Source organism: Sander lucioperca, chromosome 20, assembly GCF_008315115.2.
Source record: "Sander lucioperca isolate FBNREF2018 chromosome 20, SLUC_FBN_1.2, whole genome shotgun sequence".
NCBI classification, from domain to species: Eukaryota; Metazoa; Chordata; class Actinopteri; order Perciformes; family Percidae; genus Sander; species Sander lucioperca.
The window spans coordinates 29,370,079-29,390,201 of record NC_050192.1 but is presented as its reverse complement, the minus strand read 5'-3'; the positions used below and the strand labels follow the sequence as shown (position 1 = coordinate 29,390,201).

Genomic DNA, 20,123 nt, shown 5'->3' with positions numbered 1-20,123 from the left:
CTCTGTTTTCTATCTCTTTCTCCCAGCAGATAGCACATCTCTCCTTCTCCTCCTCTCTCTCTCTCTCTCTTTCTCTCTCTCTCTCTATCTCCACTCATTCTCATCCATGTTGTTTCCATGTGCAGCTCCACATATATATATATATATAGTCAGTCATTGTTCTCTGCAGTCTGCCACTGCGCCAGCACCAACCAATAACAGGCTTATAACTAGGGCTGGGTACTGAATTCCATACTTTTTAGGCACCGACCAAATTGCCTCTTTGGTATCGAGTATCAAAAAATGCCCTGTTCCAAATTTAATCCCTAAGGAGTAAATCTCATCAGAGTCAGTGAGCCAATCAGCATGCAGCATGCTTCTACCAAGATCTAATGATGTCTGTGATTGGCTGTCTAACGCTACACGTCATAGAGACACGCAGGAAAAACTCTACGTTACACAGAGACAGGGCTCACATAGTAGGTGCTGAGAAATAAATCAAAAGATGTGTGCTGTAATGTGTAATGTAATTTCTTATGGTTTTATAAAATTGGTATTGAAAAAAGTATTTTTTAGGAACCGGTACCAAATTTTGAACGATACCCAAGCAACACATCAGATTTCCACGCGGTGTTCAGTTAGTCTTTGGTGTCAGGTGCACACTGTTAAAGCAAAGCTAGTCCACACAGCATTCTGGGATGGGGGAAAAACATGCACTGGTTTATTGGAATTTCTTTAAACCAATCACAATCGTCTTGGGCAGTGCTAAGCGCCAGACAGAGCCACAGTGCCTCTGCTAAATAGTCTCAGGAAGGAACTTGTTTTGGTGGAACATGTGTACGTTCAAAAGTAGTTTTAGTCGTGCAACAGAAAACTCAGATTGGACAGATAGTCTAGCTAGCTGTCTGGATTTACCCTGCAGAGATCTGAGGAGCAGTTAACCGTAGTCCTCACAAATCCACCAGAGGTTAGAACGCCAACACAAAAGAAGAGGAAGGGGACGGACATCCTGCCTTAATGAGGGACATCTGGCAGAACTTCCGGTGGCAACGGAGTAATCCTGGAAATGAAACGTTGTTAAAGAAGAAGGACACAGAGTTGGAAATATGCACGATTAGGCCAAATGTATTTGGACACCATGGGCATTAAAAGAGTACTCCATTAGTATTGCAGTCCATTGTTGGACTCATGATAGACAGTTTTTATGAAAAACCAAAAAAAAAGCATAAAAATCATCGCAGCAGAACCAGACAGTCTTTTTATTTTACACACTCTTTTTCATTGTCAAACATTTTCCACTACCCTCTATCTATCTATCGATCGATCGATCTATCTATCTATCTATGATTAAGATAATGTTCTCTAAAAACATAATCACTAGTTAAACCAATTTTGGGCGTACCACAAGTCAAGTGAATTTATTACATAATTTGTATTACATGTACAGATGGGCAGCTTCTTCCTCTTCTTCCTATTTAGGAACACACACACCGATGTGCAGTTCTTTATAAAAGCCTTCCATCAGTATCTCCTTCCCCCTGCAGCTCCCTGTGCTGTATTATATCACCATGCGTGTGCAGGCGAGCGCCAGCCTCAGTGATGCCTGCAGCAGCACAGGCTGCATTCTTCTTCCAAAATGTCATCAGTTGCTGTTTGACTCCGTGCGTGCACAGTTTTAGTATACGGTTTGGCTTTCTCAATGGTTCCTCATTTTGCAGCTGGGACTGTGTGTGTGTGTGTGTGTGTGTGTGTGTGTGTGCTTGTTTTACTATATTCGTGGGGTCCAAAAACCGGGAATACAGTATACTTGTGGGGTCTGCACAGCCTTGTGGGGCCCAAAATGCTGGACCCCACAAGTTTAAAGGGCTGTTTGAGGGTTAAGACTTCTGTTTAGGATTAGGGTTAGAATTAGGTTATGGTTAGGGTGAGGGTAAGGGTTAAGGTTAGGGTAAGGGGCTAGGGAATGCATTATGTCAATGACGGGTCCCCACAAAGATAGTGAAACAAACGTGTGTGTGTGTGTGTGTGTGTGTGTGTGTGTGTGTGTGTGTGTGTGTGTGTGTGTGTGTGTGTAACCTTCCCGCCCCACAGTCCCGGCGAGCCCTGAACGCATCCTGACTTGATATTCCCAGTTAACTGCTTAATATTCCTCCACAGCACAGGAGCTGCAGAACACAGTGTGCTGTGGACCATAGGCTGATCGTGCAGATCCGTCATGCTTTCATCTGTGTGGATGTGCTGTCTGGAGCTTTCATGGTGGGATTCATTTTGACAGTGATTGTCTCGGGTCGTGTATTGCAGCGCAACATGTAGCTTATCTGTTTATAACTCCAACACTATGCACACAGACCACGGACCCCTTCGATCCCAGCGTCCCCCATCTGATAGGATTTTTGCTGTCAGATGTTTTATTACAGAAAGTGTATGAACACCATGACCAAATCAGTCATACCTTCTGTCTTTGTGGTACTTATCAAGGGAACGATGAATCGATTAATCGATTAGTTGTCAACTACTAAATTAATCACCAACTATTTTGATAATCGATTAATCGTTTGAGTCATTTTTTTATTAAAAAAAATAAGATTTCTCAGATTCCAGCTTGTTAAATGTGAATATCTTCTAGTTTCTTCTTTCCTTTGTGACAGTAAACTGAATATTTATGAGTTTTGGACAAAACAAGACATTTGAGGACGTCCTCTTAGGCTTTGGGAAACACTGATCCACATTTTTCACCATGTTTTGACATTTTTATAGATCAAACAACTAATCGATTAATCGAGAAAATAATCAACAGTTTAATCGACTATGAAAATAATCGTTAGTTGCAGCCCTAGAATTATAGTAGGGCTGCACAATTAATCGCAATTTTATCGAAATCACAATATGGACTTATTATTCAAATTTGTTTATTAGGATAAACCCCTTGAGATGTATCATCTCGTTTCGAGGGGGTCCCAACATATAACACAATCCTTACATAACAACAGAGGGGTTACAGAAAATAAAATAAAAATACAATTATCAATACCACAACATACATACAACAGGAAAAAAACAATACCAAATTGTATTTGTTAAAGCCCAAATATGTGTCAGAGCATTCTGAATTTAGTATTGTGGTGCGGCAGAGACGTCCCGGCCTACAGATATCCTACAGACTGAAGAAAACATCTTTGTTTGGTACAGATCAGCACTATAATCATTTTAATATCTTTAATTTGAATAATTTTCAATGAAAATGAGAATAATGATACTATCACAATAACATATTTCCTCATATTGTGCAGCTCTAAATTATAGTGAAAATAAATGATTCCCCTTTGTGCTGCGGACCCCATTTTGGGAACCATTGAGTCAATCAAACCAGCAATAAAAAACGGACATTGAAGCTGTTGGATGTGACTCAGTGGCCAACGGCACTGTTCCATATGTGGACATCATACAATGCATGGTGTCACAGTGTCAGTGGGGGGGGCAGTAGCACTAAATGTGACGGGGCAGCCTCTACCACACCATGTAGAGCCTGTGCCCCATGTACATGTAGCAACATGTAGCATGTTTATATCTGTCAATTGCTTGGACACACTGCTGTCCGCGCTGACGTACCATTACCTGTTGGGACACAGATGGTGAGACACAGATGTTGTCCGTAGCATTACCTGTTGGGACACAGATGTTGTCCGTAGCGTTACCTGTTGGGACACAGATGTTGTCCGTAGCGTTACCTGTTGGGACACAGATGTTGTCCGTAGCGTTACCTGTTGGGACACAAATGTCTGTACTGTTAGCTGTCGGGACACAGATGTTGTCCGTAGCGTTACCTGTTGGGACACAGATGTCCGTACTGTTACCTGTTGGGACACAGATGTTGTCTGTAACGTTACCTGTTGGGACACAGATGTTGTCTGTACCGCCTCTGGTTCTGGCTCTGACCATGGGAACAGTGAAGGGACAGCACCTTGCTTCAACGCAGCGTAATAACTCCTGAAGATAACCAGAGTTTGTCCATATTGCAAATGCAGAATCAGTCTCTGCAGTCATCTCAACCATCCAATTCCAGCAACATGAAATAACTCTTTTACTCACAGATTTGCTTTGGTTTATTCAATCCAGTAGTCAGTAGCATAGCAAAGACATCAATTTAAAACAAAAATGTAGCTGCTGCATGTGCCGCCGTAGTTTACTTTAGTTGTGTGTGGTGATGTGGTGATGGTGCAACTGAACAGAGGTGGGTTTATAATGACTTTACACCAGAGGCCTGTTCTACGAATCAAGATCAACATGCTAACCCTAACAACCGCGGTCCCGCATAAGCTGTGTCACGACGGTGGTTATCAACTAGTTCAATCAACCTAGGGTTTCTCAATTCAGCAGCGCACACGTTCACATAAAAGAGGCCATGTTTGCACATAGTATGAAGAACACAGACACGGTTTAACAGGCAAAACGCAATACAGTAACTGCTTCCTAAAACAGGAAGGAAATCTGGCAAACAAATAGCTGATACTGTAAATGTGTAAATCATAACGCTTATCAATATCACTTCTCCATCAGTCAGGACCAAGATCTGACCATAATTACACTTGTGTTTTCCATAAACTGCCGTAAACTTTAGCCTATTATTTCAGTTGCAAACCTGGCAGTGGGAAGCGATCGTGAGAGCAAATAAAAAATATAAAAACATAATTCAAACCGATGTTGGCATTGGCAACACACGGCTCAAGAAGCCGACAAATAGTCTATACATAATTCTCTGCCCTGAAAATCTATATATTTCTATTATATAAGATACCCAACAGGGAATGTTAACGGGGTTGTCGGTCTCTAAATGTTTTAACTTTTCTGAGCACACCTCTCTCTCTGTCTCTCTCTCTCCTTCTCCCTCTCTCTCTCTCTCTCTCTCTCTCTCTCTCTCTCTCTCTCTCTCTCTGCACACCGAGCTCCAGCTGATCTTCTAAGAACGGTGACGCCGTTATCAGTCGAGTATTGATTGGTCAGTAGGCGGGGCTTTTATACCGGTTGATCTCTAATCTCCAACATAACCTGCTCCCAACCAGGTTAGGTGTTCAGCATAAGTTACCATGGCGATTTAACCCGGTAACAAGTGATCCACCGTCGTGATACACAAACCCTGGGTTGAACCTGAAGTTACCTCGTTAATGCCAAATCTTGGTTCGTAGTACAGGCCTCTGGACACATTCAGCTAGTGCAACATGCTGCAGGGCACAACAAATTAAGCTTCTCAGTGTTATTAGTGTCTAATAAGTTACTTAAAATACATTCCCATTATCTGCTTTTGAGCCTTTGGCAAAGACAGCAGTCAAAGACGTTGGTGATGTTAACACTTAAGACTCAAATAAACACCTCAGAGGTACAATTTATATATGCCACAGCTGACTGCCTCAAATACATGTCTTTATTTGATCAAAGCTTAAACAATGCTTATTCAGTTAACATTCAAAAAGAACAGTTTTTTGGCACAGAAGCACTGTTAAAGAGTCATGATGCGCCATTAAAAGAGCTGTGGAATGCTAACAAAATGCGTCTATTCTGTGTTGATATGGAAAGTTGCTAAAATGTTTCTTCCCAGAACAGAAGAACATTATGGAGCCCCCTAGGGGACATGGGAAAAGAAATTATGCACTTTACCATGCTCTGGGTTATTAAGGCCCCCTACCACCTTGTCTCTTTGCATGTGCTGCAGTATTTCTTCTTCAGGGACTGCACTTACAGTAAATGCAAGAAATCTGGCAAGTCCTCCTCCATCATGACTCCGGCAGTTCGATCGTTGCGGAGCTTGGCCGGAAGTACACTGACAAAAATTCAAAACAGACTTTTGCGATATCTTGCAAAAAAAACCAAAAAAAAAACGTTTGCAGTATCTAGCAAAAACTTTGCAAGATCTAGCAAAAGTTCAATCCACATTTTTTTCTCTTAATGATCCCCATGGGGCTCTGTAGACCATAGAAAGACCTCCACGAGAAACTACATTTAGCAATAAAAACTGGTGAAAAAAAGCTAACTAGGAAGTGGATGGGATTTCAGCTATCTATACTGTATGTTTGTCACTTTGCTATAGGCATACCTTGCTAAACCTATTCCAACACAATATAGCAGACAGTAATTCTTAGCTTTCGTAAGTATATTCATATTTTGCTTACAATGTGTCAGAGAGGTATGGAGGTACCTCAGAGATACAATGAAAGAATGTTGACACTTTATAGCAGGGGGGGTCAAGCTCAGTTTCACTAAGGGCCACACTGGAAAATGAGAATCACATTAAGGGCCAGACATGTAGAGTTTATTGCTTTTATTTCATGGAAAAAGTAAAATATCTTTGACTCTATTATTGCATGTCTCATAGTCTTCTCACTTAGAGTTTGGGTGACAAAAATGTCGAAGAAAACTAGGCAGGCCAAAATGTATTGTGAACTAAATTGATATGGGGCCGGATAAAAATTTGCGAGGGGCCAGATTTGGTCCAAGGGCCTTGAGTTTGACACGTGTGCTTTATAGGGTGGGAAAATGTTGTGATTTTATTCACCCTGCACCCTTGCTATCATATACACACACTGAAAAATAGCCAGCGGTTTGATCAGACCACAGAGCCTACACACTCAGACAGTTAGGCTATCCAGTGGACTGTTGCATTTGCCATAGTGAAGTACCACCAGTTGGTTTTTCCCCAAAGGTGGTGGTGTCACTATTCATACTTCAGGTACACAAAACCACTGGAACAAGACAGCCTGTGCTGGAAATAATTGTACCCCACCAACATAATATTTCATGTTTAAAGAATACTTCAAGACACAATTGCAGCAGTTAAATATGGTTAAGATGATGGTTTTAGCAAAAATCTGAATCAGAAACACATTTATTGCCAAGAAGGTTTTCACATAAAACATAAAACAAGTTGGCTACTGTAAAAGTCAAAAATTATAAATAGAAAATCTCAATGAAGAATATAAATAAATAATAAATTAATCTGTGAAATATATCTGTTTAGAAAAGAGCTGTAGGCTACAGTGTTTAGAGAGGATGGGATGTGAGTTCAGTGGTTTGAAAATGCAAAGCAAAGTAAATAAAGCCCTGATGAACAAGAGATAGATCCAAAGTGACCCGCTGCCAGTGTGCATTTCATTGCAGGAAGATAATGATGTCATACATCATGCTGACACTCACATATGAGCTCCACTCAGATGGACGGACATGTAGCTCCAATTCTGTTTCTACTTTTTTGCTCTTCATCAGTACGATTATCTCAGCTCCAGTCTGCATCAGAAGCAAGCTAGAACTCCCAGAATATTATTAAATCCCATATCATATACCTTGACGATATTATTGATGTCAATGTGTCATTTGAATATTGGTAACATACTGGTTTGTAGCATATCATTTACAGTATGTCAAGTCAAGTATTGATTTGTGATGGTCTGTCGAAGATTTTAAACACAATCTATGTTATTGTAACCCAGGCATTATAATATCTGCTTGATTCCAATGTGTTACAAAATCATATAAGGTAATTTAAAAGTGCAAGAGAACCAGAGGATAACAGGAAAATAGTCAAACACTATAGGCTACTGCACAAAATAAAACAATAGAAAAATTCAAGCTAACATGTGAAGAACACAAGCTAACATTAGCATGTAGCATTTTGTGTCTACAACACCTCTGTCACTGTGATGAAACAAGACATGAGCAGGGGATTTTCCTCTACTAGTCATCCTGCTATCAGGTCAAATTATATCATGTATGTCATAATATATTCTGTCAACAGAAACATGACATGTTCTTATTTAGCCAGAGCTAGCTTAGTTGAAACCTTGCTACTTTGTTTATTTCAGTTTTTTTTTAAGCTAGCCTCTGTTCCAATCAGTGTTTCTTAAAAGCTAAACCTTCTGTCAGTATTCTAAGGTGCACTGAATCAGAGGTGTTCACTACAAAACTTTATCAACGACTTTTGTCACTGTCAGTAGCTTTTAGCTGTTTTATTAACTCTTAACCTTATAAACAGTGCTTAGTGTATTGGCTAGTTTTGTATGCCAGTGATCACGACAGCTTGGACTAGTAACAGACTAGTCTCGCTTTGACCTTCCTCCACAGCACTCCGGAGGAGGGTCTGACTAGTCCCCACAGCATTCCAGGATGGGAGAAAAACGTGCTCTGGTTTATTGGCATTTATTTAAACCAATCACAATCGTCTTGTGCGGAGCTAAACACCGGACAGGTGTACGTTCAAAAGTAGTTTTAGTCGTGCAACAGAAAACTCAGATTGGACAGATAGTCTAGCTAGCTGTCTGGATTTACCCTGCAGAGATCTGAGGATCAGTTAACCATAGTCCTCACAAATCCACCAGTGTGAGTTTAGAACGCCAACACAAAGAAGGAACCTGAGAAATCCCAGAAGTGAACCGTCGTCAGTATAGTCTAACAACAGACTGAACGTACTCCTGAGCTATGGCAGTCAGAAGAATTAGCACTGGGGCGCCCGGATGGCTCGGTTGGTGGAGCGGGCGCCCATGTATAGAGGTTTGCTTGTTAAAAAAAGAAAGAATTGTGCCCATGAACAGTGATGCATTTCCCTGACTGTTGTTGCGTTTTGCTTCCAGTGGGAATATCCAGTAGTTGATAGGCCATTACACATTTATTACATCATAGACTGTATGAAACTAGGTCGAACTACAGGAGGCTTTTTAAGGAGGCAGTTGTCATATCAAATATTGACTAATTGCAAACTGAAATGTATTCTCCTAAAGACTTGAACCCCAGCTGCCCCTCTCTCAGCAGCCTGATGGAGGTTTCAGGTTGTGGCTCAGGCTGATATTCAGAGATGATGTGAGGCTGTCATGCAGAGCTCCACGGGTCTGTTGGCCATGCAGAAGGCAGGATGAGCAGAAGCCGGATAGCAGCGCTGCCTGTTCACACATTTGCCACTGATGGTGACGGAGACATCCGAGACATTTTGTGCAGCGTTCAAAACGTTCTGTGAAAGGGAGGAGAGACATTGAGATGCAGAGGGATTTGTTTATGCCACGTCATTCTCACACTGACAGCCGATGAGTGAGCACACACACCCATGCAGAGATGGAGATAGCTGTAAGAACTGAGCATCTCTAAATGCTGTGGATGAAGGGGAGCAGCCACGCATTAATCCACTGCTCCATCTGTCTACCTGTCTTTCTGTCGCCTCCCACCTGCTGTTGGCAGATTCACCTTTGTGACACTGTTAGAGAGAATCTCCATGCTTCCTCCTACATCATGCGCTCCTCTCTTTCTGACTCCTATCTATCTAACTCTCTCCAAATTTAGTTTTCTGTGCCGCTCAGCTCAGCTCGCTCCAACGCCATCAGCCTCACCTTCAATTGACACTGTGAAATGTCTTCCTCTCCGCCCCTCTCCTCCTGCCAGTCTGCTCAGCCAGGAAGAGGATTCAGCTGAATTACTTCGGATTAAATTTATGATCACACATACACACACACACACACACACACACACACACACACACACACACACACACACATGTATGCACACAGACAGTAGATTCAGCTAGATTGCATGCAGTGCGGTATCAGTCATGTCACATTTACCCACAGCTATCATCGGTTTGATATCAAAAAAGCCGAGAAGCATTAGAGATTGAATTCTTATAGTTCAAATCACTCCCACAGGAGGTTTGAGATGCATTTAGGGCTCGGCAATAATTCAATATGATCATTTATCTTCTTTCAATGCATTCATATCGTGATGAAATCATATATTGAGATATCGTGATATACAATTACGTTGTCTAAATTGATAATAACAAGCACACACTAACTCAATTTTCTCAGAAAATCTGTTGTGAAACATTTTGACGGAATATTAAGAATTGAAGATTAGTTTTAACACGACACTATTTTGTACATGCATGTAAACATAGTCAGTATATAGCTGGAAAAAAACATTTATTATTTTCTCTCTAATTTCACTTGAAATGATTAATTATCTAAAATCTCATTGTAAAATATTTTGTGAAAGCACCCTACAATATCGTCGCAGTATCGATACCGATGTATGAATGAATATTGTGATATCTGATTTTCTCCGTATCACCCAGCCCTAGATGCATTCCAGCTAGATGTTGAAGAGGTGTCGATGCTCGTTGAAGTCAGTTTGCAGTCGGTAAAGCCAGGAGTGCCACTGACATTACCCAAAGCTCTGCCCTCTTTCACCCTACTACTCGTGCAGTAGTACTCCCCAACACCTGGAAACGGACCTTGATGTGTAAAATCAGCGGTTCCCCTAGAATAAATTACATTTGAAAATAATGAAAGCCAAATCGGACCAGGAGAATGGCCTGAACTCCCAACCTGATACTTTGTCAGGACCCATTGGATTCAGGTCAGCTAGCAGAACTATAATTTACACTGCTATACCAGCAAATCACATGATCCGCACTGAGATGAACTAATTCATCATCAGAAGAACTTAAAGTGCTCATATTAAGTTTTTGGCTTTTTCCCTTTCCTTTATTGTGTTATATATCTTTTTTGTGCATGTTATAGGTTTACAAAGTGAAAACGCCCAAAGTCCCCCCCAAAGAGACTTACCATCTCCAACAGAAAACACTGTTCACAAACTGCTCCAAACAGCTCTATTGTAGTCCAGCCTTTACTTCAGAGACAAACGTGGTCACTTTGGAACACACGTTATAATGCTCACCTAGCTGCTAGCATGGCACGTCCCCAAACCAAGCTAGGTAGAGCGGAGGCCCCAAGAGTTCAGATAGTTGTATTGCCATGTCCAGGAGACAGAGCAGAATTAAAACGTTACGTATGAAAGACTAATTTGTTGTACTGCTCTGAAAAGTCTTGCTCCAGTCTAGGTTGCGAAGCTGGTTTGGGTTGTTGAGCCTGTGTTTCAGGATCAGACTCGGGTTCCAACATGTACGGATGAGCCAAAGCCATGGTTCAGCCTGAAGCTGAAGCTGAAGCCACGGTTACCAGCTGACGCTGAAGCCATGGTTACCGGCTGACGCTGAAGCGGGTTTGTTTTGGATCACCCTAGCTTGCTTATCATGGCCCGCCCTACTCTGCTTCTGACTGGCTAGTAGTCCTTACCTAGGTACTGAGCATGTGCGACATCCAACGAAGATAGAATAGAAGTGTGACGCCTCACTCTGTAGCTAAAACAGAGAGCTCAACACACAGGGTGAAAAGAGGAGCTGCAGCAATGTGCAATACAACAAAAATATGGTGTTTTTTGAAAATTAAACTATGTAAACATATTCTGGTACAACCTCTAAATACAATGATGAACCTGAAAATGAGCATAATGTGAGGTCTTTAAAAATAGAATAGAGCAGGTTAAAGCCCAATGTATGGTCTTTTGTAAAATCAACGCCGTGGGTACAGTAAGTAGGTACGTGGAGATATCGACCCTACGCCGTAGCCTGGCGTGCATCTCTAAAAAACAAAAATGTAACTACACGTCGCTCTCTCACTCGCTCTACCACACACTCCCCAGCACACACACACATGCCGTCTCTGCTATTCTCTTAAAGAGATACGCTAGAATGACGCAGACACCAGCGCACAAGTATAAACCTCAGGCCACTTACGAAAGTTCTGCGTAGAGCCTCCGCAGAACCATAAATCCCGTTTAAGAAATCAGGACTATTTTGTGGTTAACATCATATAGTCTGGAATAGGGCTGAACGATTTGGGGAAAATAATCAAATTGCGATTTTTCTGCCAGATATTGGGATTTCGATTTGCAATATTTTATTTAATTTTTTTTTTAAGTATAGCTAAATATAACAGATAAAATATGTCATGGAGCATTATAACATGAGACACCATCAAAACTGCTCCATATTCGTATACAGGGATGAGAACATGGATATGAACTGCCAGAAATAAGTATATAAGTTATAATAAAAAGCAATTCCAATAAAGTACATCATACAATCAGTACTTTCTGTAAACTGAAATGTCTGAAAGGACTCAGTTCAACAGCAGCATCTACATATTACACCTTCTATGATCATGTTAATAAAGTTATACAAAATAAATGTGATATGTGATATGTAACATTATTCCAGAATTTATCTAAAAACTGTGAATATAATAAAAAGAGGAATGAAAAATGTTAAACCAAATGTTACACCAAACATTCAACTAAATACTGGGGAGGGGGAATCGGTACAGCAAACCTAACCAAAACATGACCAAACTAAATGCTGTCATCCACCGCCGCCCTGAAGCACAGCTCCTTATCTCACCTTTAGTTTGTGATTGGGGTCAGCACACACACTCCGAGCCTATTGTGGAGGTAATCATTTCCTTTCCCTTTACCTCCTTCATTATCTCATCCCTCTCTCCTCTCCTCCGCCGTTTGTCCCTGCAGCCTCCGCCTCCAATCCCCCGCCCCAGTTAGACCCAGGGTTAATGAAGACGTCCAGCCAATATGATGAGGTGATTAGCTGTGTGTTACCTTAGGACAAGGGGAGGGGGGGGTGCACGGCTGACAGAGGGAACAAGAGCTTTATGTACTGCAGGTTAAAGAAAGAAAAGTCTTTTTCCTGCTGACTCCTCTGGAAGAAGGCTGCAGCACAGGCTGTAGAGAAAGACATTAACATCACTGTTGTCAGCTGTTTGTTCCCAAAAACCTTTGGAAGTTGTTTATGGTATATTACTATCAGTGTGTTTATATGCACAGCGGTGAATAACCGGGTTATGCCAGTTCTCCCCGTAGACATGAGCGGGGCAGAATGGGAAGAATGACAGGAGTAACTCTACCTCCGGTACAGTAGGTAGCGCTCTGCCAATGAACAACTGGTCACAATAAAGCTTTTTCTTCTGGTTGACCTATGTCAAAATTACACAGACCGGCCTCTCAATTAGTAAAAATGTAACAACTTCATGTTTCTTTCACACACTCTTTCTTTCACAACATGTAAGGGGAGAGAGAGGGGGAATGAAGGTTGATGAGTATACCTCTATATAACGGCGTGCGCTCTACCAGGCGTATGGATCTATTATTATATGTGTTGTTGGTCTGTTTGTCTGCGTGACAATCCCATTTAGCAACAATAAAATTGAAGTGAGATGAACAAACTAAGAAATGGATCTTTTTAGATAAAACAGATGTTGACAAAGCTTCCTTTTGGGGACATCATTAGAAATTGGGAAAAATTTTAAGTTGGAAAAAAGGTAATAAATTGCAATATATGGCAGAATATTGCAATATGTTTAAAACTGCAATAATATGGTATCGTGACATAAATCCTGTGTGGCGTCTGGTGATTCCCACTCCTAGTGTTTAGCCATCTCCTGGTGTCTTCTCAGTGGAAGGAGTTCTCCTTAATGATTAGTAACGGGGTTATGAGAACTCTGGTTTGAACCGGGGGAAGGTGTTTACATGGTGTTTGAGACATCGGGGTATTGCCTTAACCCGAGTATAATCGTTTTTTTAAACTGCATGTAAACACACTGTTAGAAGCTCTCACATTTCAAGCCCTTGCCCCGAATGAAATGCTAATGAAGGTTTTTAATGTAAGTGGAGTAATAAGACCAAGCTGCTGTCAGTCCACTATACTCTTTGAATTTGTCAGCTTAACAAATATTACTCCATTGTAGAGGTGCAGAGATTAATCGATTAATCGATTAGTTGTCAACTATTAAATTAAAAGCCAACTACTTTGATAATCGATTAAAAAGTCACGGGCGCATTGAGAGCCAAATAGAAATTTTGAACATATCAAACACTTAATTTTCTGCATTCTGGTGAATTTTTCTGCAACAATTTGTGCCTTTTCTGCATCATGTTACGATGCAAATGTATTTATTTATATAAAGGAAATTATAATAGGTTTTTGGATGGGTTGCACTGGCTAGTTTTGATTATTGGGGGGTTATAACCCCCATCCCCCCTGTAAATTAAGCATATGGTCTGTTTCTTGTTCTGCTGTTGGTAAACCGAACATCTTTTGAATATAAGATATAGTTTCTGTCTCAGAATTTCTGTTGTTTGTGTTGCTAGGCAACATCTAGCTAACACCTTTATCTTAGGTGTCTGCTTGCAATGCCCGATTGATACGCACCTTCCAGCCAATCAGAATCCAGGATTCCTAATGGCCTTCGTATTATAAATATGATAACACGTCATATTGTAAAGTAACGTAACGTACCATACCATATAACCTAACACTACATAACACATGTATTTTTTTCTTTTAATCGTTTGAAATAAAGATTTCATTCAGTCAACATAAAGCATAACTTCACATAATATGTGACGTAACACAACATAACATGACATAATGTAACTTATAACACAACAACCCCCAGGAACCAACAGCAGAACAAGAAACCGGTGCAAACTCTGAGGGTATTCTCCCATACGTATGTAACAAATGTCCTTTAGTTGCCCAGGAGATCTCAGATCTCAGATGTCAGAGGTTCCTGAACGCACCACTCAGGGAGCGTCAGCGTTGACACTTTCTGCTCATAATTACATACAATGGTAACTTAGATGAATGAAAAAAAAAGCCAACAAACTGTTCACTGTGATGAAAACGTTTCTGAAGCGAGTTTGAAATCTGTGCGAGTTCATAGTACTATAGACACTGTATATTAACCTAAACCACTGGCTGCCTGGAAGGCCAATTTCAGTCCGATAAAAATACTATCTAGTGACTTAAAGTACATGCATATGTGTACACAATGGACCACAACATGTGAACACATACATGTATATACCAATATGTAACCAATATATATATATATATTTATTCATGCTTGATCACTGCTTTTTCACAAATCACTTATACACAAATGTATATGAAGTGAAAGTTTTGTGTGAGTAAACTGCTGATCTGCTTTCAGTCGTCATTGTCTTACTGGAGGAGGTGTGAGAGCAGCTGTAAAAGGCAGCAGGATTGTGTGTGTGTGTGTGTGTGTGTGTGTGTGTGTGTGTGGCTTAGAGGTAGGTGAAGCACTAAGATGATATTTCAGGCTGCAGGACACAGGCTGCCCCTCCACTCTGCCACATCTAACTATGTGTCATTTTAATGCTACAGCGGCCATGTCCCTATCTGTGTGTGTGTGTGTGTGTGTGTGTGTGTGTGTGTGTGTGTGTGTGTGTGTGTGTGTGTGTGTGTGTGAGTGTGTAAGAGACGAGAGGAAACACAGCACATTAACGCTGAGCTCTTCACTCATGTAGAAAAGCACCCCCCGGGACACGTACAAAGCTTCACAAATACCAGTTAGAGTGTTCTACTTTTTATTCAAGGCACATCACACACACAAGCCTGGTTAGCCATCATCAGTGTACATGCTAGCATTAATGGAGAGAAAAGAGTACACAACAGTATGCAGCTGTGCCAGGATGCTGCTGTATGAAATCACATTACATAAAACATCTGGCCGTGTTCTTTCTGTCCCTTACATGTGTTCAGGTCTGTCTTAGCCACATGTAATTCACTGGAGGAAGGAAGACCTCTCAAAGCCAGCAAAAGGTCTCCACATGCTGTAAGACACTGCTTTGTTTTGGCTTAGACGAGAAAAAAACATCCTTAGGCTTCCAAAAGATATAAGAGCTCGTTTCTCTAAGTAGATAAAAGAGTGCTTAAATAAATACTTATGTAGAAGTACTATTAGTTTCACCAAACTCCAGGCTAGTGACACATTAAAGGAAAGCCCTGAATACATGAGTGGAGGAACAGAACAAGTGCAGATGCAGACTTTGACTGTTTCTGTAAATCCCAAAGAAAGTGAAATGGGAAATCCTTCCGATTGGGCTCCAACTTAACCATAGTCCTCATAAATCCAGCGGAGTTTAGAACACCAACACAAAGAAAGAGGAAGGGGACGGAAATCGGCATCCAGCGTAATTTCCTCCGGAGCAATCCCGGAAGTGGAACGTCAAGGATGTAGACTATTTGCCTGATAACCGATCAAGTGAATGAATTAAAAAGTGTTGTACTTTGGCTCGGCTACAGCTCTGTGTCTGTCCCTCTGCTTCGGTTTGACTCACCACTGAGTCTGACTTCATGTCCCCCCCACAACTCTATCTGACTATCTGTTACTGGGGATTATGTTGAAAGTTTCTCATTCATTAAATAATTGCTTAAAGCATTTAAACAAAGGTTTGTGTTTGAGTTTGTAACATTCCAAAATCTGAATTTTGACTTAAGGACTTTCATTCTCACTGTAAATGCATATCTGTTCCAAATATCTGTTCCATTTACTACTAACAATTGGTATCGGCCCTGTAAAACCAGTATCGGTCGATCCTTATTACATAATGCTGGTGTTATTACATAATGTGTTGTTACATACCATGAAAAGACTAAAGACATCACGTGATAGTGATGTCAGTATTACATGAATGTCTTAATGTGCAGCTTGAAGAAGCTGGAGGTGTTTGCAAATTCCTCGGCGGCCTCGAACGTGTCGTGTGCAGAGGAATTTGTGGCTCAGATCCTTCCTCTCGCGGTAGGAGGCCAGTTTAAAAATATTGCTGCCTCGGCTCCGATGCAAACCTCCCAGGATGCTACTGGAGAGCAGGGGCTGGGAGTGTGGCATGCTGGGAAACACACACACACACACACACACACCGAATCTAAAGTGGAGAGGAGGAGAAAACGGCAGGCGAGCAGGAGTAATGAGAAAAAGTGTTTTCTTCATCTTTGACTAATACTAAAGAGCTGGAGCGCTGTGAGAGAGAGAAGATGGTAGACAATCACAGAGAGAGAAGGAGATAGACAACCTCTTGGAGGAGACTGATGTATTTTTACTATTTGATCTATTTTTCGATTCACCTCAATGGCTCCTCCGGCCACATGTCAAAGTGTCCCTGAGCAAGACACTGAACCCCAAGTTCCCCAATTTCTGGTGCTTTTTTCAATGTTTTTTTGACTTTGTCTGACATTCTTGGCACACTCAATGACTGTGTGACCCTCAATGTGGTTCTCTTTTTCCAGTGTGGCCCTTAGAGAAGTTGAGCTTGACACTCCTGTTCTACAATGTTCTGCCTCCAGCATCTTAAGCATCACACAGACTGATGAAGAGGAATGTAATCCCCATCCTTGTTCTTCCTCTCTCCCTGTGTGGAGCTGCCAACTTGCTGCTCTCAGACCAGCTGACATCCCCGGGATGGCATCAGCATGCAGTCATGGGTCCTTTCTTACACACAAGCCCATTCTGCCTTGTTGCCAAGCAACACAAAGGAAGTGTCAGATGCTGTTGTTGATTTTTTCTTCACACAGCTGTGAAGATTTACTGTATGTAGCTGCAGTGGAGTTATTGGCTGCTAAATAGCCATCAGCAGCTGCCAACACACTGTAGGATGGATCGGGCATCGAGAACCGGTTCCAACTTGGAATCCTTTCAGAAATTACGATTCTAATGAATTTGTTTTTTTATTGGAAACGTTTGGAAAATTTGGTTTTGTGAGAGGATTAGTGTCCAAGACTTTTGCTAAGCTGTTGCAAGTATCCATAGGAGAACTCCCAATAGTGAGGAAATGGAAACGAGAGCTGAGCCCTGAGGGGAACGCAATTAATTGGGAGACAGTTTGGAACATTTTCCATTGTTCCAAGAACCCAAATCACCAGTATATCCACTTCAACATATGCCATAGGACATATTGGACTCCTCAGAAGAGATACGTCCACTCCCTAACAAACTTTCAGGTTCCAAACTTTCCTGCATATGGTCTAGGAGTGTGAACAGGTGCATGAGTTTTGGAATAAAACAACATCAATAATATCTGATGTGATAGGATGTCGAATTCCTACTGACCTGATTGTTTTGTTACTTAATGACGACTCTAAATTACACCTGCTTGGACACAGAGGAAACAGAGGAAAATTTGGCTAGCCGGCTCAACTGCAACCAAGAAAATGATAGCTCAGCGCTGGCTCCCCCCCACTGGCTTTGTATAAAACAGTGGTTGGCGTATTTTCTAGACATAGTTATGCTTGAGCTCTCTACAGCAAAGATGAACAACGCCAAATCATCAACTATCAGCCTATGGGAAAGCACAGCAGCACAAATATCAGTCCTAATGACCTCAGCATCACAAGAACTAGAGGAGAGTGACTAGGCAAGGTGTGATTTCTGTTTTGTTCTCCTCGAGACCGCAGAGGGTGGGGGTGGGAGAGGGTTTTTGTTCTTGTTCAATTTGTGTTTCTCTGTTATGTGCGCCATCTGACATTACCTGTCACACATTGTGGAATTTGTTTTCACATCGCAGTGTCCTGTGATGTGACTATCGCACATCGCGATGTAGACGATGAAACAAAATATCGTGCAGCCCTAGTACACACACAAAGCTGGACCGCTGCTGCCTTCCCCACATTTCTGCGGCCCATTTGTTTCTCTCTCCTCCTTCCTCCCAAACTGGCCAATGTATTCTTTTGCTTATCCGTTGCTCTTGTTTGCTGCAGGTATGCATTTCAGCAGCAGGTAATCATCTCTGTTGGGACAGAAGCAATGAAAGTCCAGTTTGTCTTCAGTTAACATCAGTTGATCAGTTGCATATCCTCTAACAAACTTTTACTAGAAAGTCTTACAGATGAAAGGACTCACCACCAGCAACAGAATCTGTCCTCTGTGTGCAGCTATGCCACAACATTGCTTCAGGCTTTAGGGAGATGGTAGAACATCAGAGGTTATAAGGAAAAGTTAGCACTCCCCTCCAAACGCGACAAGACTTCTCAAAGCACAACAGCCAAGCACATCCTCCAAGACACTTCTTTTTTTCATGTTTTTCATTTTATAGGCCTGAAGAGGGTTATCCAGTAATTCACAAGAAAAAAATAGATTTAATGTGACATCTAAAAACATGCATAAATGTGTGTTGTTCTATCCTGCTTTCCTATCCTGCTTAAAATATATACTGCTATGGAATGTCCTTAAAATATGGTCATTGCAAAGCTCACAATGACACTTTCAAATCACTTCTTTTGATTGAAAAGAAAAAAAGTTGAAGGGGACATATGAGAAAATCACTTTTTACCAACCCACAAACTGTGAAATTAGAGGAGCCAGTTGTTGTGTCATTAGAATACCCCCCGCCCCCCCATCTGACTATCTCCACACATGGCTGGAGAACGTCCTTTGTAAAGGTGCGCCATATTTTTCTGGGCTTTTCGGGTCTGTGGTTTAAAGGTCTAATGTGTGGGAATTTCTCCCATCTAGTGTTGAGATCATATATCGCAGTCAACTCTCTCGCAGCACGCAGTTCAAAGTACGTATTACAACTAGGGTAGCCATCTGGGCGAAGGATTAGACTCCTGTCCTGAAATTTGGATTTTGAATACATGTCGTCCTCAAAACTTTCCTTCTTCAAACTTGCCGGGGCCGTGAAGCTACAATACCCATTAGCAGCGTTAGCAGCACCTGTGAGTTTATCATGTGACAGAGAAAACGTGAAAGGTGGAGCAGTATGTCCTGTATGTCCCTTACTGGCTAACGTATTTCAAGATGGAGCATGAATATGGAGCGTCTACCCCAGTTCATGTGAATGCAAATGTAAAATTTCAAGCCAGAAGGAATACTTGGAATTGATGGTGGTGGTTTGTGAACGGGCAACACAGATTTTGATAATGAACAACTAAACACGTTACACACTGGACCTTTAACACTAGAACCGCCGGGCTCTTTAGGAGGATTATAACGCGTAAACACAAATAATTTCCTTCAGCTGTAGGCCGACATATCCTCAGATAAAATAAAACATACTAAAAACTTTTTCGCAAACACACAAAAAACAAACAAACAAAAAAGTGCTGCTGCCGACTTGAAATCAGATCCATTCTGTTTGCAACAGGCCTTTTCTCAGATTAAAGACAACAAACAAATGAAATAATAACCATCACCTGGCTCATATTTGACTTCTTACGCCACAGTGAAGAGTGCAGCTGGCGACTAAAAGTGGCAATCCTGTTTACTGGTAGTAACAGCAAATGCTGTTTAATACTACAGCTCCCAGAATGCTGCGGGCAGTAAAACAAACTGTTACCTGTCGTTCTAATAAAGAAGTCAGGCAATAACTGGCTTTTTTTTCCATTATTCCGTGAGCATCTGTGATCTTTTTGTCTGTGATTTGATGCTGCGCACAGCATGAGTCTACGAACAGCTGAAAAAAAC

The 20,123-nt window shown here is 41.4% G+C and overlaps 1 protein-coding gene across 11 annotated transcripts in view; it reads left to right on the top strand.

Annotated features, from left to right (window-relative positions):
• LOC116042039 (pleckstrin homology domain-containing family A member 5-like) overlaps nt 1-20,123 on the top strand; it is a 267,224-nt gene that overhangs the window by 118,411 nt on the left and 128,690 nt on the right. The gene's annotated exons all lie outside the window — the stretch shown is intronic.